The 26593-nt window shown below is 40.2% G+C and overlaps 1 protein-coding gene across 1 annotated transcript in view; it reads right to left on the reverse strand.

The window, feature by feature from the left end:
• The window catches only part of IL1RAPL2 (interleukin 1 receptor accessory protein like 2), a gene marked incomplete at both ends in the record, with an annotated part of 371474 nt that overhangs the window by 127627 nt on the left and 217254 nt on the right, over positions 1-26593 (reverse strand). The window lies entirely within an intron of this gene.

Below are 26593 nucleotides of genomic sequence, written 5' to 3' on the forward strand. Positions count from 1 at the left end.
CCTTTAGTACGGGAAAAAATATTATGTCTTGTTTGTCAAGGCTTTTCCTTCAATTCTACATTTTCTAGAAATGTAAGGCCATGTTTTAAACTGAAAGACATGAGATGCACATCTAAGGACCATCACAGTTTCTCATGAGACGAATATTTGGATTAGTAATCACAGAACACAGAATTTTAAACGGGTAATACAGAGATAATCTAACTACAGGATTACAGGTGGGAAATATTCTCAATTTCTCTCCCACATTTTAATTAATAATTAAAGAAAATATTTGTGTGTCAGTACACTTGTAAAACAGGCACTACATAAAGATCTATCACTTATCTATAAACCATATGGTATCATTCACTGCTTTTTACAGACTCAGTAGATTAAACAGAAGAAGGAAGGGTGGGGTTTGTTTGGTGGATGTTTGGGGATTTTTTCAGGAGTAAAAGGATAGTGGCAGCATACAAGGGTTTTATCACAGAAGCAAAGCCACAGTGCAGCAGTAATGTTAGATAAGTTTTTAAGACAGAATGTTTGTCTTAATCGGTTATTATTCTCAGACTGTGTCTAAGGACTACTTTCTGTACCATGCTTTTGTTGATTATTACCCATCCAGAGGTAGGTCCCTCTATATTCATTACTGATATCACAACAAAAGGGAGTATTCAAATGCAACTGCTGGACTTGGCTCCGTTTCAGATAATTCACCAAAGTAAAAGTCAGAGACATCTCCCAGCTCTTGGTATTACTCTGCAATGATGTACTTCCTTACCAAGGTGCTGTAAAGGGATCTAATATACTGTACTGTAAATAGCCACTTTTGGCTGAATCATCGTAATGCTATTTTTTAACTGCTCCAAAGCTGACATTCAGGGAATTCTGAGTTGTTGCTGGAATGCTTCTTTTCTCCTCCCGCATACTCTCAAGTTTATATATCTCTTTCTCCTGGTAAATAAGCACCTTCATGTTCAAAAGTAGTCTAATCCGGAGCTGCATAAAACAGTTAAATTATCATTAACACCATATACTGATCTTGCAAGGAGTTGAAAACTCCAACTCAATTTCATATCAAAGCAATGGAGCCTTAAGCTTTTGCGCCTATGAATGATGAGCAACATTACTTCAAATGACATCTTTGTCAGAGTTGCTTGAGCTAAAGACAGAGTGAATCCATTTGTATAAATTGTGGCTTCACTGCTGAAAGATTACAAAAATATATGGTGCTATCCTTAAGTCTCAAACCATTAATATAGTTAAAATATGCCATCTTATCCCAGGAAGAACTAGCAAGTCCTTAAAACACTATCATAAATCACAACTAATTCACTAAATATACAATTCCAACAGCAATAGAAAAAGAAAATACAGTATAGTATATCATCTGTCACTACATCAAACATCTCTATTTTTCAATGGAAAATGCAACTCAAGATTTCCAAGGTCTGTGATATAGATGGTTCATAACTGAATTCCTGTTCCACTGGGATTAGTCCTTTGTTTTCCATTTGTCTGATAGAACCAAACCTAGATATTTTTATTTGGAAAAGCAAACTAACATTAATTTCCCCCACAAGAAAATATGTCTGGATGCTACAGTTCAGTCATCAAAGTACTTTAAAAATGATCAGCAAACAAATGCATGTTATAAAAGATATTTTGATCCCTCAAGCATATACAGTAACTGATTTATTAGAATGATACAGATTTTATACTGCTAGGGTATCTAAAACCAGCACAAGGTGTGGGCCAGAAGTCCACTGTACTGTACAAAAAGTTCCTGCCCACTGGTACTACCTTTTTTGATTCAGCTTACTGCCTTATCAGTTGCATTCTCATCATATTATGTCATAGTTTGGAGCAATGAGCATTTCACTATGCAAGACTGAAGGTCACACTAACGAAAAGGAACATTAATAGGATGAAAATTAGTATCATGGGGACAATAAATCATTCTTGGAATCCTATTTAATTGATCATTTTGTAGCTGACCTTGCTTCCATGGAAGTCAATGGCAAAGCTTCCACTTCTGTGGATATGAACAGGATTGGGTCCTTTAAAGTATGGCATGTTTTATGAATATTGAAGGTAGCATATTTTACACTAGAATTTTCTTTATTACTTCTCGATTCAAAACTTCACCAAGAGTGCCAAACTGCTGTATAAAAGCACCCCATAATACAGTACATTAATTTAATACATGATACGTTTTCCTGCTAGTAATATGAAATGTTGTCACATTTAATACATGGATGTCTAACAGAGCCAATTTTCTCTCCCCATCTTTCCCCCCAGTGTTTTCCTCACAGATTTTACAAACATACCTATCACAAACTACCATCTCTCCATCTTTGACGTTTCCTTTAATAATATGTGAAGCTCCCCTGAGGCAATCAGAGCCCTCCCTGAGACCCAGCCCACAGCAGCACAATGCTCACAGCACCATGACAAAGGACTCGGAGATAGGATTTATGCTTACTTGAAAAGGAAACAAACCAACAAGGATTATTCTGCAGTTGTGTTTTTTAGGTTGAAGAACCTGACTTAACAGTCTGATATCAGTCATGAGAGAAGGAGGCAGCTCGGGCTCAGGAGTCACTGTGCTTGCCTTGGCCACGGTGGCTGAGGCAGATGCTCTTTACCATGACCAAGCTGAGCTGGCTGAAGCACCAAACTGGCTTGGTAGGAGCTCAGGCTGTGTCTGAGGAAATTGCTCATTCTCTTTCCTCACGTTATCCTAACTCAAGAGATGTCTCTGTCTCTTTTGTACACTGACTGCTGTTAGTCACAACAAACAGGCTTTGATGAAGTGTTTTCAGAGAAGCACGTGTTTCTCTCTGGTGCTCGTCTCTGCCAGGTCAGCATATTTGGAAAATCCGGATTGGGGTGAGCAGCATTCACTGGGGAATGCCCAAAATCTCTGAACCCACACTACTCTGGGAGCTAACAGCACCAGAGAGTGAGCTCTTTCTATCCATTTAACAGCATGCAAGCCCCTTTCCTCCTCCTTTCCATTCCCCTCTGCCTCTTAGAAAGATGATTTACCAAAAACACTGATACGTTTCCTTTGGGAAACAAGTATGCAGAATCCTAGGTGAGAAGAGGAGAGATACATACAGAACAAGTACAAGCCATGGGGACTGTCAGAGATGCACCAAGATTATAAGCATACAGAATTTTCCTGAGGGACTCTGTAAAAGAAACTGAGATATGAAATGTGGGCTTTGATAAGATGCTTTTCACCACCAATGAAGAATTGCTTTCCTTATGCCCCAGGTAAAGGCCTAGTCTCATATTAATCACTGCATTTTCAACTGCTGCAGAGGGAGCATGGGTTTAGGAGCAGGGAAAAACTCTCCGATCAGGAAACTTTACAGTTTGAATCCCACTAGTGAAGTAAATTTCATCTGTAGATAGATAATAGCCTTCTAGAGACGAGATTGCAGTCTCACAAATGAACATATTCAGTGTAAGCAGAAGCTCTGGGCTGATTACTGTCATGCTGCTATTCATCTTGATCCTTTATGGTTTTAGACTCTCTCAACTCTGTGTGGTGTGAGAGGACGCACTCCTGAGTGGTACAGCAGCCTGTCACAGAGGAGAGCAAATTTGACACCTGAACTCAAGTTTCCAAAGTTTGAAGGTAAAACTTTGGAGTTCAGCATCTAATTCTTAGTATTCATTTTTGCTGCTACTCTTGGTAAGCACATTTTTTAATTCATACATTATAAATTCAGGTGTATTACATCCCCTCCCTGCTGTCAGCCCTCTCGGTTTTTAATTCCTTTCTTTTTTTTTTTTTTTATTCTACATATTGCTTGCTCAATTTACAATATGATAGTGAGAAGAAGCAGAAACTAGGAGATTCCAATTATATTTTCACATTGCTTGAACACTGAGCAGTTCTCAAATATTCAAGGTAGGAGCCCAGTTAATATTTTCAGCCAAACAGTTTATGAAGGAAAAGAAACGTGTTATTGGTTGCCTGAAACTGTAAATTAATGTCAAATTTAGTTTTAGATTAAAAAAAAAAAGGAAAGGAAGAGTAATATAGCTCTTTTCCCCAAATAGAAATATCCTGGTGTGACATTTTCCTATATGAAACACAGTTATAGATTTTCTTCATGAAATTAAGACTGTATCTTTGAAGCGTATTTAACTTCCTCCAATCTGAAAAAAATGTGCAGGGGAGGTTTGTAGGCAAAAAAGAAAGGCAAAAAGAAAACCAAAAATCCCATCACTTCCTTTGCCCAAAATATTGTATTTAACTCCTGTACTCAGAGTATTGGCATAGAGCACTTAGCAAAGCCTCTTAAAACTCTGAATTTGAAACCCTTAAGCCAGCTGAATTTCAAAGTAATCTCCCAAATGTGTCTTTTTATACCTTGCTGTTAATTTGATTAATCTGGGTGTAGGGTTTCAGGATTTTGAATTTCCTCTGGTTTTGCATAATTTTATATGATGTTTTTATGACTTCATTAAGCCACTGAATTGACTGAAATGGCTCTTACATTTTCAAGCTTCAGATTCAGGCAGATAAAACTTCCTAATTTAAACTCATGTTAGTTTTGAAAGCTTCTTTCACAGCTGCAGCAGCTACAGCCTTTTACTCTTTGTTTTTGAAAAATCCCTTGAATTTTGGAGGAATCTGGACAACACCAAGCTACTATCTGTAGCTCCCATATCACAGCTTTCAACAGAGGCATATCCCATCCCTTGCACATCTCAGGTGTAGGTATTCCTTTCTCAGGTGAACTGTCTGTTCCTGCATAAGTGGACGTCCTTTGGGTTGGCAGATTAAGGCTTCCAAGACAATGGAAGAGCTATTCAAGATTGGATATCTGGTAAGATATGATACTTATGTGAATGAGGCTCAAGTAAACCTTATGCTGAAACCTAAACCTACACAACAGACAGATAGACTGGAGATACTGCCAAAACTGAAAGAGAAATTGGGAAACTGCACAGACATGCTCACTTATCCAAATGTACAATCTGTTTTATACCAACATTTAAGGTACGTGAATGAACTTCTACTTTACTATGTGTTAAAGCTATGGCCAGGGGACACAGGAGTAAGACAACTGCAGTAGCACTTTGAGACTGGAACAAAGAGGAACCCTATCTCTACTTAGTGATGCCACTTGACAGACAATTTCTGCTCCTGAGCACACACACAGGGTTGCTCCACACCCAAGCCTGCTCAAATGACATCGCAGATGCAACTGCAGCCTCCATGGACTTGGTATAGAAAATAAGCAACAAAGTCAGCCTGTGAGCCAATGTCAGCCAAGACTGCCTGCCACATAGCATTGTGAGAAAGGAGTCATCGGTACATGCTCCACCTCTGGCAAGAAAATTTCTGATGAAAGCTCCAGAAGAATGGCCTGTTTCATCTGGCAGCCTCTCCTCAGCCTTACTGCAACTACAGCATTAGACTTATTATCCAAAATAATTATCCAAATTATTGGATTATCCAAATCCTAAGCCTGCTCAAAGACCTGCAGCCATTGCATATGTCTGACATTGAGCACAAGCATAGATCACTTCTCTGATCTCCAAAGACCTTGTTGGGCTGGACACACACTTCATGTACTGCTGAAATGTGTGGGGTACCCAAATGGTGACTCTCTCAGTTCCCTTTAATTATTTTGAGCATTTTAAATTTATAAATCACCAGCTTAAAAATGTGGGCAACTAAATGACTACTCCCAGTCTGAAACATGTGTGCCAAATCCCAGGTCAAGCTATTGTAAGTGGCACATTTATAATAAACCCATGTGCAGCAGGAGTTTGACTCTGAGACCAGCATATCATACAGGCTACAACAGCATGACATACTAGCATGCATGGCATGACTGAGGAAAAACACACTCACCGTTCTCCTCTTCATTAGTGTTATTTCCCTTATGAGACCACACAAGGCACTAGGCCCATTTTTGTGGGGTAAAGAAATCCATTACTTTGAACAGAACTTAACCCAACAACGCTTTACAACACTCTGTCAGAGGATCTGGGGACAGGCAGGAAATTAACCCATCCTGGCTCTGCTGTAAATCTGGGTGACAGGTAGGAACACACAAGACAGGGTCATCTGGAAAGATCCACGATCTCTTGCCAATGTAAGCTATTACTTTCTATTTGTTGATTCCTCTGTGGACCAAACAGAATAAGCAGAAGCAGAATGAAATGTCAGCTTGTGTCGCTCGTGAGCTATGTGCATGTCATAAACCAACTGTCCCTTTCTTACATGGAACAGCTCCCTTCACTAGGAAAGGGAGCTCAGCATTTTATGTAAACGTCTATGCCTGTTTCCTAAAATGACGCATCTGTGTAACCCTTTTCAACGTGGGTCTTGAGAGAGAGATCCAGAATTCATCAGGATGCCTGTCATCTCCAGCCTGCACTGGTTTGAATGCTTCCTGAGAAGTGGCATCCAGTCTTGGTACTAAACTAGATGGCAGGCAGGTTCAGGACCCATGCAGCTGAGTGCATTTACTCTCTTGAAAACTCCACAAATATTCTCCCTACTGAGGGCTCTGATCAGCAAATCTCCTTAGTCTGACACTGGTTGAGGAATATTTTCAGTATAATGTTCTTGACCCTGGTGTGCACCAGACATAATCAATGACATGCTGGCTTCTATGCCTAGGGGCTGTGATGCCCTAAGTGGTAAATAATAATGGACACACTTGCAAGTGATAAGTAAATATAATCCCACGGTCAGATGATACATTTCTAGATGTCCTTTGTATGTCATGCATGCACAGAATCCAGTGTTCACTGAACTGGTAACATCCCAAGCCTGGGCAAGATCTAGTGGATCTGTAGTTTGAAGTGGATCTGCAGTTTGAAGTCCAGTGCTATTTGTTGACAAGCATGGTAGGACGGTTGGCTCCTAAACAATCCAAGTTGGCCAGTTCGTATCATGCACTTCGATTCTCAGCTTCTTACAATTACTTCTGCAGTGAGTTCTTCTCCTCCTGATGCTTCTTCCACTTCCTCTTTACAAACAAGGCCACCTATTCTTCCACTTCATCAGTACACGCTGATCACTTGTTAAGATTAAGCCTAACATTAAGCCCAGCCCTCTAAATCTGTATAGCATTTTTAATAATGTGTTACTACACAAGTGAAAATGAGCACTTCTTCTAGCCAGGAGAGGCCAAGGGATGAACACAGCACCAACACCATCACGTGGACACTTCCCTCCAGTGTTAGCAACTCCCTGCTACTCCTGTACAAACCTGCCTGGCTTCACTTAGCACCTTTTAGCTTCTCTCTTTTACAGTGACTGTCAGCAAACCCTTCTATGTGGAAGCACCAAATACACCATCAGATAGGCACCTGCTCTGTTCTTTTATCTCAGTATTAAGCCCTTTCAACATTCTCTTATCATCAGACTCTTCCTGGCAACTGCCCTGGTCCTGCACCAAAGAAGCATTGAGGCTGCATTGGCATGGCACCACAATGTGTCCTCACCCCATGGCTCATGAGGGTGCTTTTTGGTTTTGGAATAAACTTTGTAGGTGTACGTGGCTCTCCTTCTTGCTGTGCACATCACTTTGTACCTGCTAGTGTTAAAACATATTCTGCTTTAATACATCAGCTTGACAACTGATCCGAATAGTGCCCTGAATTTTTGATGAGGTGAGGCCTGTTTTGATCAATAAGTGTCTTCTAAGAAAACAGGATCATAAATAAAACAAATTTAGTTTTTAATAATAGAATTAACATCTAATGGAAACCCTAGCAGGCAGGAGCAAAGCTATTATTATAACCCTTACTTTAAAATCTTTACTGTCTTGGGAACTTTTCATAAATAATTCTTGCCTGTATAACAAATCTACTGCTTGCCCTTCAATTTTCACATGGCTTAACTTCCACTGTTTTGGGAGGGTGTTAGAAAGACCCTGCAGTACCTTGGAAAGCTGACAGTACATTTAATATTATTTACTCAGGCACACAATGCCCTGACCCACTTTCAGATCCCCACTTAGGAAAGGACTCCCCATACAGTGTCACACCGTATGGCGACATTTGTAATGAGGGACTATGGCAACAAAATCCTATTTGGAAAGCCATTTGCACTTAAAAGAACAATGTTTCAGCTAAAGGACGTTAGTGGCACTGGAACAAGTGGCTATAATTGACCATGAATTCATTTAAGCTATGAAGTGGTATTTTAACTACCAGAAAAGCAATTATTTAGAATAGGCCTTGACTAAAGAAAGTAGGGGCAAAAAAACCCTCAATTTCATTTATAACAAGACTGACTGGCTTATAATGTGAAAGAGTTGATGTGGTTATAAAGGATATTACTGACACAGATGACTTGGGAAGTCCCTGCCAAATGCTGTTCTTATTTACATCAATAAAGAGAAAACCTTGCTGTAGGAAAAGAAGGAATTTGCAAATACTGGAAAGGAGGATTTCATACCTTTACCATGTTGCTATTTGAAATCAGACAAAACTTCTTCCTAAGTGGCAGAATCTCCTTTTCCATTAAAATGCTAATAGGAAGGTTAACTGCAGCTTAAAGCTTTGCAAAAAAACAAAGCAGCATAAGCAAAAGAATTTAGCTTGAGGTTATAATTTGGAAAGAAATAAACTACCAAGTTTAAGCTAAATGGAATTTCCACTGAGAAAGAAAACTCACTCAAACAGAGAAAAAAAACTCAGCACAACAAAGTGGGGAGAAATTCTAACACCTGCATTTGCTTATGGGGTACAGCCATGGACTAATGATTTCCTTTAAAAAACATGAATTCTGTAGTAAAAATTAATGCCTCCTCTGTGGAAGTGTATCACACGATAGCCATGCCCGTTGGACACTGTAAGATTTACTGAAACATGTTACTCACCTACGCCTGTGCTGTAAAGAGAGCACTGCACAGCTCCTGGGCCGATTTACATGGGCACGCACAGAATGAGTCCTTAAGGTCTGTGCAGGAATCAGCAGCACAACAGTTCGCAGAAGCTTCTGTGCATATTCTGCAGTATCTGACAGATCAGGTTCAAGTCCATAATGATACCCATGTGTGAGCAGTGAATGAAGTCTGCCTTCAGTCTTTCATCTGAGAATCTGGGCTCTTATCTCAGAACTTGATTATCCTGATGTTTGTTCACCAGCATATGGGGAACATGCAGACAAGTGAACATTTTGACTTAGCCAAAATTCAGCTGTGATAACCAAATGGCATCATCCTTCACTGGTGCAGATAGAGATGTAAAAGCTCAGATGGCATAGAAGATATAGATAGCTTCATCCATACTGAGCACATGCCCCTTCTTGCCCTTTTGACAAAGGAGACTGCACGCAGTATGAGAGTCAGGCTGTGGAGTTCAGAATCACTAATTACAGAATGCACATGAGCTCCTGCAATATTGCAAATTAAATGAGAATTTCAGAGCTGAATGCAGTGAAGGGAAAGAAGAAGGTAAAGATGAAAAGAGGAAACATCTCTACACCAAACAAATTTCCACTGCTCAGCCCTGAACTGTGCATCCATACTGGTCTGTAGGCAGTGGTTGCCAATTCAATTTAATGAGCAATTGCATCAAAGCCATGCGAAAACTTGTTTTTAAAGCAAACCCCAGCCAACAGCCTCCAGATTTACACACAATCTGAAACATGCTTGTAATATGGCCTAAGTTCATTTGCATGAGGTCCCTTTTAGAATCTAGTTTTTATTCTGAGACTAACAAAATGAATGGAGAAAGGATTTCTTATGAGGACCGTACTTGGTATTTTCACTGCTTTCTACATCTTTCCAGGAAGAGAGGCATCTGCATTCATTGATGTTAATTCTAGTCTGAGGAATCCAAATGGTAAAAGATTTCTTCAGTTGGAAGACAAGATGTATTGATCTACACCAGAGCTGCATGAGCCTGACCTGCCAGGAAGTTTTTATTTCAAGGATCTACCACAAACGTGGGTGAGATAACCATGACACATTGAAAACTTAGAAAAAAAACCCAACTAAATCTAGCGTTGAGCAAATATTTTCTATGGCATGAGGAGCGTTCTTGTAAAGATGCAGCACATCTCCTTGAGTTCAAAGTATTCCACATGCAGGATGGAGGAAAATTGAATGCTGTCAATATGAAGGCTATGAAACTGAAAAACTAAAGTGCATGTCCTGCTTTTCTTACCATTTTTGCACAACTGCTATGTGAAAGGCTGTCTGTTCATCTTGGTTTCTCACAGTTCTTCATTGTCATCCTGAGACTTCACAAACAAAAGCACTCAGAGGAAAAGCATTCTCTCAAGCCATTTAAAATGGCAAAGTTCAGGTGCACATTGCAGTATGACAGCTAACAGTCCTGCAGATCAATGGACATATGCAGCTATGTAAGGTGGAATAAAACTATCCCACAAAAACAGAGTCTGAATAGTGGAGCCCACCTTATCTGCTGTGCTCAGGCACACCATACTGTTATAGCATCATATGCAACATAATTTGTAGTTGGCTTAGATGCTCTTCAACCCCACAGATAAGAGATGTTACTTACTGAACTGAGGAGACTCACCTTGTTCAAATGTAAGGCAAACATGAATTCCCTCACTGGCTTTGTTTTAGAATGACAGAACAGGTGGAAAACTGAAGAAACTATGACAGTGAGCAACTTTATGCCAATTTATGAAATGACCACTGCAACTGATGGTGTAAGTACAGTATTACAAACCAGCATAAGACTAAAAATATCCAAGTGTTATTCTGCTATGTCAAATCACCTCTCACAGACACAGGACAAAACACAGAATGAAAAACCCTCACAATTTCAGAAGTGCCTTCCACAAGTGCTGCCTCCTCCCATGAAACTGCAAATAAACAAATAAATCCCACTTTAAATACGTTTGACTTAAATTCTAAGAGACTACCCTGCATACTACTGTTAAACAATAACTTCCAAAAGATGATTAATGTGTTATCCAGCCAAATTCAGACTCGTCGTCCTTTTGGTATTGTTCTGAAGGTTCACACAGGGCCTGTCTATATCCATGAACTTTTTAATATATCATGATTGTCTGCAGGAGAACTGCAGCTGTGAATTTCATCAAATAATTTCCCTGAGTTCGGGACTGAGACATTAATGTAGCAGACAATGTTTCTGATTTTCTGCAATACTTTGGGTACAGGGTCTTTCATACATTTTAAAATCTAATATTTAAAAATGTCATTTGCTTGCCTGAGGACAGCACAGAGAATGACATTACTGACTCCCAAACAAACTGTGCATTTGGATGTTATTCCTGTTAGTAAGATTTCTACAATAAAAAGGTATATTAACCTGCAACATTTTCAAAGGACTCCACTGTAAACAGCTAGCAGGATGTTCAAATTTCTAAGAACAATGTACTTTAAAATCAATAGTACAACTGTTGGTCACAATTCTAACTGCCAAATACTTGGGCAACTTGGTAACTGAGTTTTATGAAGAATTAAAGGGGACTGATGTGATCACAGAATGCATGCACACTCCCTGTCAAATCTTGGCCAATATATGGTGGAGTTCTCATGCTTCAGGGACCTTTAGTGTTTGAAAGGGTCTCAGGAGTAGAACTAATGACAGACAGATAAATACAAGCACCTAGTATATTTCATTGCTATATTTTACTGAGAGCAAACAAATCGCTGACAGAAAACGTTGAGGGACCCGCAGAGACCATCTTTACCATTCCCCCAGTCCAATGGAGGATCAGCTCCTCCTTCAATAATCCTCTACTAGCACCGCTTTCCTGATCAGTGTTGATTGAACCTGGTGTCGTGGTTTAAGCCAGTCGGCAAGTCAGCCATGCAGTTTCTACTCCCCCCCCCCCCCAAGGGATGGGGAGGAGAATCGAAAGAACGTAACTCCCACGGGTTGAGATAAAAACAGTCCAGTAACTAAGGTATAACACAAATCACTACTGCTAACAATAATAATAATAATAATGATAAGAGAAATAACAAGGGAAGAGAATACGATACCACCCGCCAAAAACAAGCCCGACAGAGAAGAGGACGTGCCCTTCCGGGGAACTCCCAGTTACATCCCCGGGCATGACATGCTGTGGTATGGAATACCTCTTTGGCTAGTTTGGGTCAGGTGTCCTGTCCCTGCTTCCTCCCGGCTTCCCCTCCTCCCTGGCAGAGCATGAGACTCACAAAGTCCTTGGTCAGGGTAAACATTCTGACCAGCAACTGAAAACATCGGCTTTATCAGTATTATTTCCAGGCCGAAAGTCAAAACCACAGCGCTGCACCAGCTACTAAGAAGGAGAAAAAGTGACTGCTGCTGCTGGACCCAGGACACCTGTTTTTTAATATTACAGTAAGATATGCAAGTTGACATGGACTCACCGTCTGAAATGTGTTTTGGAAGCCTGTCCTTTAATACTTCATACAATTTATATAAGCAAAACTCAAGTATTCTCTAACTCAGCTCGGGTATTTAGCCCAAACTAAAGTACTCCAAGTAAGCTAATGCAAGTAAACATATTCAGAATCAGACAGTACACATGATTCTCCCATAAAAAAATATAGTCAGAATGGACATCCATTGCATCCTTCCTTTGCCTTCTGATTTTACTCCTCCCAATGTGTCTTGGTGTGTGGTTTGCCTTATGTGCAGTCAAAGAAATTCTTTACTGAGAGGGTGGTGAGGCACTGGAATGGGTTGCCCAGGGAGGTTGTGAATGCTCCATCCTTGGCGGTGTTCAAGGCCAGGTTGGATGAGGCCTTGGGTGGCATGGTTCAGTGTGGGGTGTCCCTGCCCATGGCAGGGGGGTTGGAACTAGATGATCTCAAGGTCCTTTCCAAGCCTAACTATTCTATGATTCTATGATTCTATAAACACGCTGTTGTTGCATTTTCAACTTGGCATCCACTGTAACCACCAGACCCTTTCCAGCAGCCCTCTGTGCAGGAGTAAATTGCAATCTCTGAGATTGTTCACACCAGGCTAAACACTTTCAGCTCCCACTGGCACAAAACTACCTGCTCTTAGTGAGATGAGGATATCAGATTCCTCTAAGTTTGGGTTCACTGCTTCTCAAGTGTTCCACACCTTCCCTTAGGCACCTCACTGATGTCCCTAAAGAAAAACTGGGAATGGGAAGTTCCCAGTTTAGCGCCTTTCTTCATTAGGAATGCTTGAGAAAGGGCTTTAACTGTATTTTTCTAACCATTTAGCCATGATGGGGAAAATAGATGAAACTTTTCCAATTACTGAACTTCTAAAAAGTTATCTGAGGGATGGCAACTTGCAGCTGCCTCATATTCAGTGATTAAGTACAATAGCTGGGTCAAATTACAATGGCAAAAGAGAAGGCTGCTCAAGGTTTTCAAATCTCTGTTCTGTGGTACTATGCCCAAGGCATACTTTTCAGGTCTTATTAAAAGAAATCCCCTCAAGTATTTCATGGCACACTGCATCCTTATCCTATTCAAGAGAGGCTTTAGTTCAGGATTCATCATTTTTTAAATGACAGGTGCTACTGTATTCTTTTATAATCTTTTTTATTATTATTATTATTTGACCAGACTGTGACTTTGTCCTGTGCTGTGCTTTCTTTAGTTCCACTGTAAAAATGTTCTTAACTTGTTAGATAGGCAATCATTAAGATGAGGAGGCTTCTTTTGACAAGGATTTGTCCCTTGATGACACCTTTGCTTCAAACGTTAGGCTATAATGTTCATTTTATGCACATACTTACACGTCCAGAATAGAGAAGAGACTCAGAAGAGATACAGAAGGCCAGTTGCCTGGCCATTTTTCTGGTTCACCTAGCAATTAGCAGTCGCTCCCAGATTAAGAGGATCTTTTGGTGACAATTTCTGTTAAACACTGCAGCAAGTTACATTCATGCAGCAAGAACTAGCAAGAGAACATTATGAGGGGAGCAGAGGCATATACTATATATATACATATACATATACCCTTTCCCAACCACTGCTTGGTTTGCCTCCACAGCATTTTGCATGTCTGGCTGAAGCTGTTCAGTGCCAGAGATTCACTTCACTTTGAAAACCAGGTTACTGAAGGCTTCTTACTGAAAGCTTCAAAGCAGAGCTTAAGAAGCACAGGTCATGTACACACTTCTCCAATACACTGTTGATGTACTCCACACCGATTTTGCACCCCCTCCCCTTTTTCTTTTCTTTTTTTCATTGTATTTGAAATTCTGTGCTCCAGCAGCAGCAGTGCTTACTAGAGGTCATGCAAATGGCTATTCAGCACTGGAAAGAGTCACTATGCCCACATTGGGTTGTATCTTCATTCAGTTAGGGACTTCCAACTTGTAGCACAAACTTAATCTTTGAGAAATTGCCACAAAGTGTCCCACTAATACAAAATTCAAGACTGTATGTTCTTGACTGACTTATCACTATGGGCTAGAGAGTCAGCTGCAGGCAAGCAGCTTATCTCACCAGTCTGTAAGGGGTGCCATGCTCATTTTTACCAGCATGCTTTAAGATAATGAACTAAACACAACTATTCAGTTGAAAGTAGGAAGAGTACATGACTCTGCATATATGTGAGTATCCTATCTTGCCGCTCCAATTGATGAGTTCTCTTACACTAATGGGAATAAATGCATTATTCTGACTACTGAGGATAAAGCTCATAACTCACAAACGTTCAGTTTATGTCTGAAAATATATTTCATTGTCAAAATACCATATGCACAATTTAAATCTGCATCACTCTGCATGCAGCATCTCAAAGGCAAAAAAGAGTTTTGGTACGTACTGTGATTCTTCAGTAATGCAAATATCAAAACTATTTTAGACTTCTTGAAAAATAACACCATATTATTTTGCAGATGAGTTCTGACCACCACGCAGTAAAAGGGAAAGCCCACAGGTTAGCCTGTTTATAAGCATTTGATTTCTTGTATTATTATTTTTTAAAATCTGTTTGTTGTGAAATTATATTGTTCGGAAAAAAAAAGGTGAAACTTACAAACTGTAATGTAAAGCTCCATGACCAGACCATGGTTCACACAGCATTTTAGAGATTAGAGATGGAAATGTAAGCTGAAAGACTGATAAATTAATACAAACCTTGTTATGTATTGCACATAATTTTATGATTAAAGTTAGGACGGATTTTGTTTCACAGGGCTCTACAAATTTGTACACAGTATGATGAGTATCAGTTGCAGGTATAGTGAATGCGTTGCCATATGAACCAATTGCAAAGCTGTCGCACAGTCCATACTGCTCCCAACACAGTTGCTGGGGAGGGCTAACAGAATGACTGGTATGTGTCCTCCCTCATGCGGGTCATGCCCAAGAACTGAGTGGAGCTCTGTATGGTGTGGGAATACCAGAGCGACTGTACTGAGGCAAGCACACTCTGTGGATACCAAGCATGAGTCCCACATACTTGGCTTTGAATATCATTATTTACTTAGATAAATCCTACTGTTTAGTAGAACAAGCAGCTAGGGGCCAATACGCAGAACTGAAGCTGCAGCCCCTTGAAGGTAAAAGTCCCACAGGATTTTAGCAATAGAGATCTGAACTTTCTCAAAATTAAAAAGTCCAGCTATGTAACTTAACAGAGTTAACCTGCTCCAGAATGCCTCTCCACCATTTCAAAGCAATCTTCAAAATAAATGTGATTCTGGGGACAGTTACAATAATAGTTTTTCTATAGGTGCTACTTGAGCAGAATAAATATTCGGTAATTTTATAAAATTAATGTACTGCTGGAAAATAAAAAGCGAATCCTAAAGTACATATTTGAGAGACATCAATACGCTCCATCCACAATGTAAGGGAATAGAAAACAAGTGGTAAGCTAGCTAGACTACTTCAAAATTTATCATTGGGACTGAAATAACTGACTTACTTTTCTGCTCCACTCTGCAAAATGTATGTTAATGATATACAAACCACTACAGTGGTTGGGAGGAACATATAACCCGAGGATTTCTTAACCAAGTATAGCTCAAACTGACACTTCTCTCTAACTTTCTCAGGCTTTTTGCCCCACTTCTTTCATGTGACAAACCACCCTTAATATGTAAGACTACCCTTACTACGCTCTCTCTGCTGCTGCTTGGGAAAAGAAACACGTTGAATCAAAGCACTCACAAAGATACGAGTATCTCCCAGATCAGCATACCCCTGTCAAGAATATCCCCAATCCTTCTGCAAAGCAGTAATCTACATAATTATGAGGAATCCTGCTGAAATGAGTGCGCTGTGGCAAGGCAGAGCGCTGCGAGAGGCTGTGCCAGGCTCTGTCAGGGAGATGCATCAGGGAAATCCCACACTTCCACACAGCCTTGCTGAACCTGACACAGAAGCCAGAACATTTGGCATCTCACTGAGCCCTGCATGCTATCAAAACAAATAGATATAAGTACTTAGGCTACAAAACAAATAGATGTAAGTACTTAGGCTACAAATAGACTAAAAGTTAAGTTAAAGGTTACACAGATATTCTCCCCTTCTGCTTGTTCCTGTTGCTTGGTTCAGTGAGTATATGGCACATGTACAAACACACTGAGACAGAGTAACTGCTGCAGAGGTGCCCACTTTGGCCCAAGATGATTCTCCACCAGCACTGGCCAAAAAACAGGCTCAACTTCTCTACAGCTCAGCTCATCACTGTGCTCCCCGGGCTGTCTATATTTCCATTTTACAGAGGAGAAATGAGTACTACCCAGATCAATACATCAGAGCTGGAGCAGAGCACAGTAAGAACACAGGTCGCAAAATACTCAGTCTCCTAAGTTTTTGTTTGTTTTGACGTGGATTAATGCTTTAAAGCACATCTTCTTTTGCCTCCCAAGAAAAGCACTGTGTCATATCAGGAAGTCAGGCAAAAGACTTGGTTTGGGTTCAGCTTCATCTCCTGGGGTATGTCCCAGAACTAAGCAAACACAGAGGAGGTTTACTCCTTACACTCAGTTTCCATGGGATATCCTTCCTGAAGCAGCACCCGAGGTAAGCTGCGATTGATACCACAACATGGAGCCCTGGTCATCACCAGTGTGACCACACACAGGGGCAATGACTTGGATTTTTGGTGAAATACAGATGCAACCCTGATTTAAGGTAGTGCTACAGTCTTACATTCCATTTCCTACTACCAGTTCTCCAGAAAACCTTTCAGGTGTTAACATTCTCCAAAGATCTTCTAATATCCAATCCTATAACACAGCAAAAAATTGTGACAGGATAAAGTGTGAAAAGCAATAGAAGTCCTTCCTGCAATTTACAGAAGACAATTTTATGAACAAAATAGCTCTTTATGAATGAAATAATAAAATCATAGAATGCAATATGGAAATAAATATCTTGGAAAAGTAAGCTATGTTCAAACTAGTAACACAACTATGGGACAAAAAAGAAATCTTGGGAACAGCAGCTGGAAGAATCAAGAAATACTGTAGTAAACACATACAAACCCACATAAAATATTAAAGTATCATCACTTATACTGACATGATTTCACGCTTAGAATTCCTTGGCAGCCAATTATTTCTCATCACAAATCCAGCTTGCTGCTTGTGCTACAAATCTCAACTGACTCTAATAAGGAGCTAATTAACAAAGATTAGCACCCTTTTTGTGTAACGAGCCACAAAGCCAATCAAGACAAGATGATAACAAGATGCAATCAAGAGGTATTAAAGACAACAAAATAGTGCCTAAGATGAGGAAGAAATACGCTGGGAGACAAGAAACATCCAGCCCCAGAGAAGTCTTCTTCCTCATTAGTTGGTCGCTTTACATTTTAAATATTCTTTCAAATTGCTGAAGAGAGGACAAGGTTTACTCTGACAACTGAGAGCTCTGCTGAGTTACTGAGACTTCTGGACTCTAGGAAATCTTTATCCTGTTGTCATCCAACACCAATAAGAGACTTCCTAATTAATTTGTCAGGGAATATAATGGCACTACCCTAAACACAAGCTAGAAGACACACAACAGGCTCTGGTATCAGTTCCCAGGGCTACACTGCAATTCACAGCAGAAGGCATTTGTCCCTTTGCACGTATCTCTGCACTGTGCGGGAGCAATCAGCTCAGCTGGGCACAGCACTCCAAGATGCACCCACCCCAGAGCAGGGGTGGCATGAAGCAATTCCCTTTCCACTGCTGAGGGCAGATAATGAAACACTGCAATGGGAAGATGCTCATGATGTTAATCACCTGTGACAACAGCATTAAATGGAATGATTCTCAGACCTTGAAACCACTTAGGCTATGACACCAAAGGATCCCCTAAAGCCTGATACGTGTACAGTATGCAAGCCAAAACTGAGAGTTTGGGTCAAACATAATTCATGTTCATTTTCTATTCTTTACAATTGCAATGATTAAGGGATAATCAGAAAACAGCAATTCAATCTGGCAGGGAAGTAGGAGGAAACGGGTTTTTTTCCAAATTGCTTCTAATCTGATCTTTCTTTCCAAAAACCACTGAATAAATATCAGAACAGGAGACATCAGAACAAAAGCAGCAATGGTCTGGTAGAAACAGCAAATATTTGGAGATGTGAACTTCAGTCTCCCTGAGGTGATGGCATGAACAAGCAGCCTCCTGGCTGTTCCTGTAACACTCTTACTTTTGCCAATGCCCTGTCATTTCCACCACTATCCATGCATTTCCATGGACAGCTTTTCACAAACCAGAAATTTTAAAGATTTGATAGTTGGGGTTTTTTTTGGCAATTAAATATGTATTTTAAAAAAATTATCCCTGTCTCTTAATCATGTGTAATTGAGGCTGTATTAAAACACAGCTGTTAATGTTAGGAGCTAAAACAACTCCAACTGTAAAGAGTTCTTGAGTAATACCTAAAGCTTCTATAAAAAGCAACATGTCAATTTTATTATAAATTTCTGCTAAAACATAAGTACAATAAAAAATGTGATACTTTCATACCTTGTCTGTATGGAGATCTAAATCACCACAAAATAATTCACATTTGAATCTGAAAGTCATTTAATTACTTCTAAATGGAAATAAGATGGGAGTTAAAAGGCATTGTATTCACTTAAGGGCATGTGATCAGATCTGCTCTCAACAGAACATCTCAATCTTTCAAGTATTTGTCCTGTAATAGCATTAACATTCAATTCACAGGACGTACTTTATCAGCGTCCTTTGTTTCAACGAAAAGATGTTTCACATTTCCATTCCCCTATCAAAACCCGAACGCAGTAACAGCTTGGCTTTTGTAATGAATTCCACAGTAACCTGCATTAAGACCCAAGTGTGGAAAAATATGTCATGAAATGAATCATAGTGATAGCCAGAAAAATGCAGCCATCACTGATCGCTGATGTACCCTCCCCTCCCTACCTGACCTAATCTTGGCTGGAAAGAACTGCCCCAGTCTCAGTGTGCCATCCATGCTGCCTGCTCAGGAGTTCCCACTCTGGTTTCTTGTGCCCCAGCAAAGCTGCGACATGCACTGTTAACAGGCAAACACAGCCCCTCACCTGCGCTGTGGAACCTCCAACTCAACCTTAAAAGTTAAAGAAAAAGAAGCAGTTAAAGACGCTAAAAGACTTGCTGGGATTTACAGGCAAGCTGGCCTTCTTCAGCTACTGCCAAAATGTGCTGCTGCTCCTCGTTTTGTGTTTCTCTTGCTCCTCACCCCCCCTCACACTTGCAGGAAAGCTCCATGACTGCTTATTTGCTTATTTTCTTATTCCTGAGAAAATCAGGATTAGGATTCAGTCCTGCATCCACTTGTGATACCGTACCTTGTAAGCAGATGGAAAAAATACCTCTGTGAAGCACACAGACACAACACCAAAACATAGTACATGGCACTGCAGAGAATAACGACTTCGTGTTGCACACTATGTTGAGAGTCTCTGGTTGAGCTACATGGTGAAGAAAAAAACCAAAACCAGTCTTATAGTAATTAAAGAAGCAGTGATGGCGAGGCTGCAAAATGGCAAGACCAGACTGCTGCTACTTCCAGTACTGAGGAGAGAGCAGCAAGAAAAAGAATTTTCTTCACTAAAGGCTGAAAAATAGCTTAATATGAAATCTAAAGGGCCAGAGGCAAATTTCATATTTCTTGCAGGTTGAGGAGGTAAGTACACTTTGCCGGGACAATAGCAAATAACAGTGAGTAAACAGTAAATATTACTTGGGAATGTCTCACTAAATGCAATAGCACTTTCATCAGGAGTAGAGGAAAAAAAAACATGAGTAAAGTGCTTCATTGAGTTCCCACAAGCTTTGGCCTCTTAACTGCGTCAAAGCAAGGAGAAACCTTTAATTCCACAGATCACCTTTAAAGAAACTATTCTCAGTTCCTGTAAATTAAATTAATACACAAGTAACCCCAGGGGCAGTGAGGCTCTGCCGAGATTTGGGATGGCTCTCTTTCATTTTGTGCAATTAAGATTAATGTCAGATATTTCCATAACCAAGATCAAAAGAGATGCCAACTCCAGTGCATATCTTGAAGCTACCTACAGCTCATTCTTGACAACTGGGTTAAGCCCATTTCTTACATAGTCTGATTTCCTTGCATTTTTTTATAAATGGCATTTTAAACACAGTTTTAAAAGTGCTCTTAACCTGCCCTCTGAAGCAAGCAGGCACAAATGGGGCTTTGACACTGTCTCTTCCACTGAAAAGATGATAATACAAAATGCCTAAAAATCCATTAATGTAAAGGCAATTCTTGAAAAGGGGCGATTTCTCCTAGAGCTACATTCCTGATGTATGTCCTATTATTTGAATCACACTTCTTCATAAAGTTAACAAGAAATAATCACAAAACCAGATAAAGGGCAAACCAATGCACTTCCTCTTGTGTAAACTGCTGACCAGGGTCTTTTAGTAGCTAGAGTAATCTCTGGGCTCATTTAAAGGAGGGGTAAGCTCTACACTAACTAAAGATTGAGTTCAACAGAAATAAGGTAGTCCTCATAGTTCAGTGTTTCTAGCAAAATAACCCACACACTTCCTCCTCCTCCCCTCAAAGTACCACTCTCTAGGTATCTCCTGGGCAATGGATACATAAGCAGCAGGCAGCATGGTACATGAAGAATAAACCATGCCAGACAAACTGATTGCTATTTGGCAGAATTACAACAGTAAAGGCAGGCAGCCACCCAGGTGATAAAATCAGATGTTAGCCAAGTACCTGACACTACACCCTATAAATTAATTATGAAAATGTATAGAAACATCCCAAGAAATGCATGCTGGCATGGAAGCTGAAATCTGGCTGTTAAAAATAACAGCTCAGTCTGTCATAGAGCTGTCTGCTCCTGGAATGCTTTCAGGGAGTAAAAACCAAAAGGGCAGGATTCTGCTGTCATGCCCATCCATCCCCACTGCACCATTCAGGGAAGGCAAATGACTCTCCATCAGGGCAAATTTGGCCAGTGAAACTGCCAGAGCTCCCTGAGCTAATCCCTAAAAACACAGCATGGTTATGTCCTGAGCAAAACATACTCCTTGCTTGGAAGTTACTACGCTTTGAAAAGTGTGAATGTGGACATACAAATCACTGGGATTGAATTTGCAAACTCTTAGCAGGTGAGGTAAGCTCTAAAGCTTCTAAAAATGAGAAACCTAAGCCATATAAAAAAATCTCCTCAAAAGACCTATTTTTAAAGTATTTCCTATAAATTAATATTTTAACTCAGGAACTGCTTATATGAGAATTATTTCTTATCTCAAGGCCCTTCAGCATGTCCAAATGGACAAATCCCTTTTGTCAGCTGAGCTCCATTACTCTTTTCTGAATGAATGCCTCTGGGATGGATATAATAGATATAATTTTTAACAGCATATCTAGTCTTCTAATAAAATTATGCCAGACACTCTCTGCACAGAGATTTAACACCAGTAGGACTCTCCAGTGAGTTTTTGCTCCTGTTATGGTGGATAGCTTCTGAGTAGGCTTGAATCATATGGTGCTCATCCAGATCTTTTTATTCCCCCCTAGGAAGAATGTTCCAATATGGAACTACCTGAATAGAGCTGCCTTTCTAACAAGAGTAGTAATGTCACAGATACCATGATGAACAGTCTCCTTGCTGTTATTTACCACACTGTAGAGCCCTAAATTTGATGTTACTATCTGAAAAGCTGAGGGAACCCGAGCTCAGGTGCTTTGCAGCATGGTACCCTTCATTTCTAAAGTTGAAGTGACAGGCCAAAACTGAAAGATCTGCACCAATCCTCCTTATGCTCTTGGGTGACTGATTTAACATCTCTGAGTCCATCACCATGTTTCTGATTTCATGAGGCACCTGCTTTTGGTGTGATCTGCCTTAAAAGTGTTTGGATGCAGAGCAAATACTGCAACTCTTTACACACTATTTGACCACTATTCTTCCCTAGCTTCCAATCATTAGGACTGGTGGGAATCTAAGCCAGATGAATGCTGCCCTGGCACATTACCTGTTACGGAAAAGTTATTTGCTGGGGCAGGCTCGCTCTGACAATCACCTCCACATTCCCAGCGAAAACACCCTCTGAGATTACATGCTGACTTACCCAAATGCGTGAAAACTTTTTAGCCAAAGACAAGTGCACAAAGAATTAGGAGATACAGCCCCAGTAACAACAACTATTATTTTTGCTTCTATCTTTCTGTCTACAGAATACTAGAAGCATGAATTCACCACTTACTTCACACAGTATGTATGCTAAAGCTTTTATTGGGAGGGGAAACAGACACACTCCAAATTGAGTAACTTGTTCCAAGCCATGAGTTGAACAGGGTTAGCAGCAGAGCTGAAACCCTGAAGATTGAAGTTTTGGCAGCTTCAGATCTCTATGCAGAGGCACATAACATCCACAGTAAGGGAGTAATAATATTTGCAACCAGCTGCAATGCATTTTTATCATCCTAGGTCAACCACTAGTGGGGGACAAGGACTCATTCTCTACCACCGTGAACTACATCTGCTCTAATGTACCAATCACAAGCACCACAGTAAGAGATGAAGATTCATGTCCGCTAAACCCAGAATAAGAATATTTAAGTAGATGCAGTGCAGGCTCTGTTACTGAAGCAGACCCTTACTTAGAAATTTACTGGTTTTTTCAAGCTCCATTCTACAGCACCAAGTGTGTAAATCCTTCACAGCTTGCTTTAGTTTGGAATGCAGACTCCCAGCAAAGAACCCAGGACAAATACACAACGTCTCCTATTTGTACACAAAAAAGCAAAGCTGGTAAGCATGTATGTTAATTATAGGCTAAAAAGCCATATGACTTTCTTCAGATCAACTGGAATCTTGCATAATTATTTTGATCATGCGTCTGCTGTTAAAAGAACTCAGTAAATGACATTACTATTTAGCAGTCAGCAAATTCAGAGGAAGTTTTGTGTGCTCTAAGAATACAACCAACATGACATGGGAGCAGTGACAGACATTATGTACATATTTCTATTAAATTTCTTTCTGCACTAATGCCAGAACTCAGAGAACTTTGAATTTCAATGACTACTAGAAGAGCTTTATATTTTGTTAAGCTATTTTGTATTTCACTAAAAATATCCCTCTTTAATTAAAGGCCATTGTTCTTCAAGGGCAATAGAGCTAAAAATTTTCTTCTTTTCCATCTGAATGTGAGCTGAGTGATAGCCGCCAGGAAGATTGTTTGAAAGGAAGTTTTGTTCTGCTCAGATCACAATGGAAATAACCCCCAAATCTTAGGAGCGAATTTGCTATTTTAATAAAGTGAAAAAAATCTTTTCCCTGGGTTCCTTCCTTTGCAAACAGATACTGTGATTTTCCAGACTGAATTCTCCTCTGCTGGTTCATATAAACACATAATGGTTTCTACAGTGATCTGAACTATTGCCTACTCCTCTTCTGACCATGTTCTTTGGACAGAATTAGTGGCATGCTTTAGAGATAACTGCACTGCCTCTTCTGAGCTCTCACAGGCACTCCTGCAAATTATTAAACTTCTCACTCTTCCTTTCCAAAAGAAGCAGCAGCATGGAATTGCCCCATCCTTAAACTGAGATCTACTTGTATAAAAATTCCAAAACCTGTATAGATGAGTTGGTGTTCAGTACTCATGCCAATCAACTCCTCCTCCCTTCTTCATCTCACACAAACTGAAAATCATCATGCAATTCTGAAGTATAAAAAGTCCTAAGGGAACCATCTTAGCTGAGGGAGCCCAAGATCCAAATACTTTTAACCTTACTTTACACATAATTACAAATGTCATTTACAGTCAGAAAGTTATTTCTTCCTCTTCATTAACCTTGGCATTATCTTTAGCCAGCCAATTTTATACTGCACCTAAACCTCTCATAAATCTTGTACCTAATACTTCCTGGACATCTCCCATACTCACCGTGTGCTGTGTTTTGGTTTCAATACAGAAAAAAGACTAAACCCAGCAATCTTGATTTTTACAATTGTCTTCTGAGAGCAAATACCTCCATGTCTTGTATTGAATTATGCAGTACCTTATTGCTCATCTATTTTTTCAAAAGCAACAAAGCTAGCAAATAACCTTTGCTTTTTAACAGAAGGCTACTGATGGCAGAAAACAAGCAAAGAACTGCAGGAAGACGTACAGGAGTGCCAGTAACACTAGGGCATGCTCCATATCTAATGTAACATTGCTTTGCTCCAAAATTGTTGTCAGAGGATGCTACTGTACGGGATTGCTGCTTCCATGAAGTTTGATGGCACCACACTTGGTAAGCAGCTTTGCAAAAAGCAAGAGAGACAGTGCCAAAAGAGTGAAAGAGAAGCACATGAAGTCAGTCAGATTCCCAATTGGTCTCACTTTAAAAAACTTCGTATTTTGAAGAAGTGAACAGGTGTTAGAAATTCAAAATAAGTTATACCAGAGATGAGCAACAATTTACTTCTGTACAGTTTTCATAAGATCCCTTTGTCTCTTCATTTGAATGCAAGATCACATGTCTTACAACGACAGGCAACTTCCAAAATATTTATCTATTACATGCTCCCAGTAAAGAAAGTGTCTTGGAAGAAAGCAGAATTGAAACTCATTTGATAGCCTTCAAATTCCATAGACAGCTGTGGGGCTTCTTTTTCCCCTTGCTCTTATCCCTGCAGAATTAATCTCTGACAAACTGAACCCAGACTGTGTCCACATTATCAAGCAACACTTCGTTCAAGCTGTAGAGATTTATTCATCAGGTGTCCAAAGCAGGCACATCAAGTTAAAGGACCAAGTATGCAACTGACTTTTATTGTTCAGCCCCCGTGTTTCGTTCCTGCTTTTCTGTTGAATCAATGGAAAAATTCTCAGATAAGCATGTTGTAGAAGTGATGGATGCCACCACTGTTAATTATTCCACCCATTACAAGCCAAAGTATAAATCAGTTTTTGTCTGACGACTGTCACACAAAATTTTGTAGAGCACAAAAGACACTGCGGATCTGTGATATGGCTCTGTTCTTCTCATTACATAAGAGATAAAGATATGCATACTTAATAAATACATTTATTTTAGTGAGATGAAGACAGGCCTAATTCAAGTAGTGGCACTTTCAATAACTGGTACACCAGTACAAGACAAGTTTTATTTTCAACATGGCCTTCATGACAGAGCATTGGTTTTTACCATTTATGTTTCTAGTAGCTGCAGCTAAAAATGTCATTCAGAGATGAAACTGCTGCACAAGTACACTTTGTTCAATACAACAGCCAAACATTCACTTCTATCATCAGCTCTGTAAGAAAAGCTTCCTTATTCATAAAGTATTGATTCAGCATAAGTTTCCCATATACTCTCAAGTGTTTGGGATTAGAGGGCATTAGAGAAAGCGACTGGTCGTTTTACAGTAACGGTGGTAACAACAGTGCTGTCACAGCTGGAAAAGCTCTGACATATGATGGTCACGTATAGTAAAGCTGGAGGTGAACAGAAGCAGCCTTGGGAGACAGGACCCTGCAAAGGTTTTCATATGCACCTCTTTTCTGAAAATCCATTCCTGTTCCACCAAAGTCTTATACTGTGTGACTCCCCTTAAGCATTGTACTTAAACTTCATCAGCTTCTAGGAGAATAAAACACTTGTTTACACTTGTGAGGTGGGCTGATGCCAACCTTATCAAGTTTAACCATGCCAAGTGCAAGGTCCTACACCTGGGTCAGAGCAATCCCAGGCATGGCTACAGGTTGGGCAGAGAAGAGATTCAGAGCAGCCCTGCAGAGAAGGACTTGGGGGTGTTGGTCGATGAGAAAATGAACACGAGCCAGCAGTGTGCGCTCGCAGCCCAGAAAGCCAACTGTATCCTGGGCTGCATCAAAAGGAGCGTGATCCTGCCCCTCTACTCTGCTCTCGTGAGACCTCACTTGCAGTATTGTGTGCAGTTCTGGTGTCCTTAACATAAGAAGGACATGGAACTGTTGGAACAAGTCTAGAGGAGGGCCACAAGGATGATCAGGGGACTGGAGCACCTCCTGTATGAAGACAGGCTGAGAAAGTTGGGGCTGTTCAACCTGGAGAAGCTGTGAGACCTCATAGCAGCCTTCCAGTATCTGAAGAGGGCCTATAGGGATGCTGGGGATGGACTGTTCTAAGTCCACTAAGTACAACACAAATTACTTTCATTACCATTAACAGAAGCCAGATTGTTTATTTCTGCTGGTTTTACCCCTCC

Source organism: Psittacula echo (genome assembly GCF_963264785.1).
Source record: "Psittacula echo genome assembly, chromosome: 8".
NCBI lineage: Eukaryota > Metazoa > Chordata > Aves > Psittaciformes > Psittacidae > Psittacula > Psittacula echo.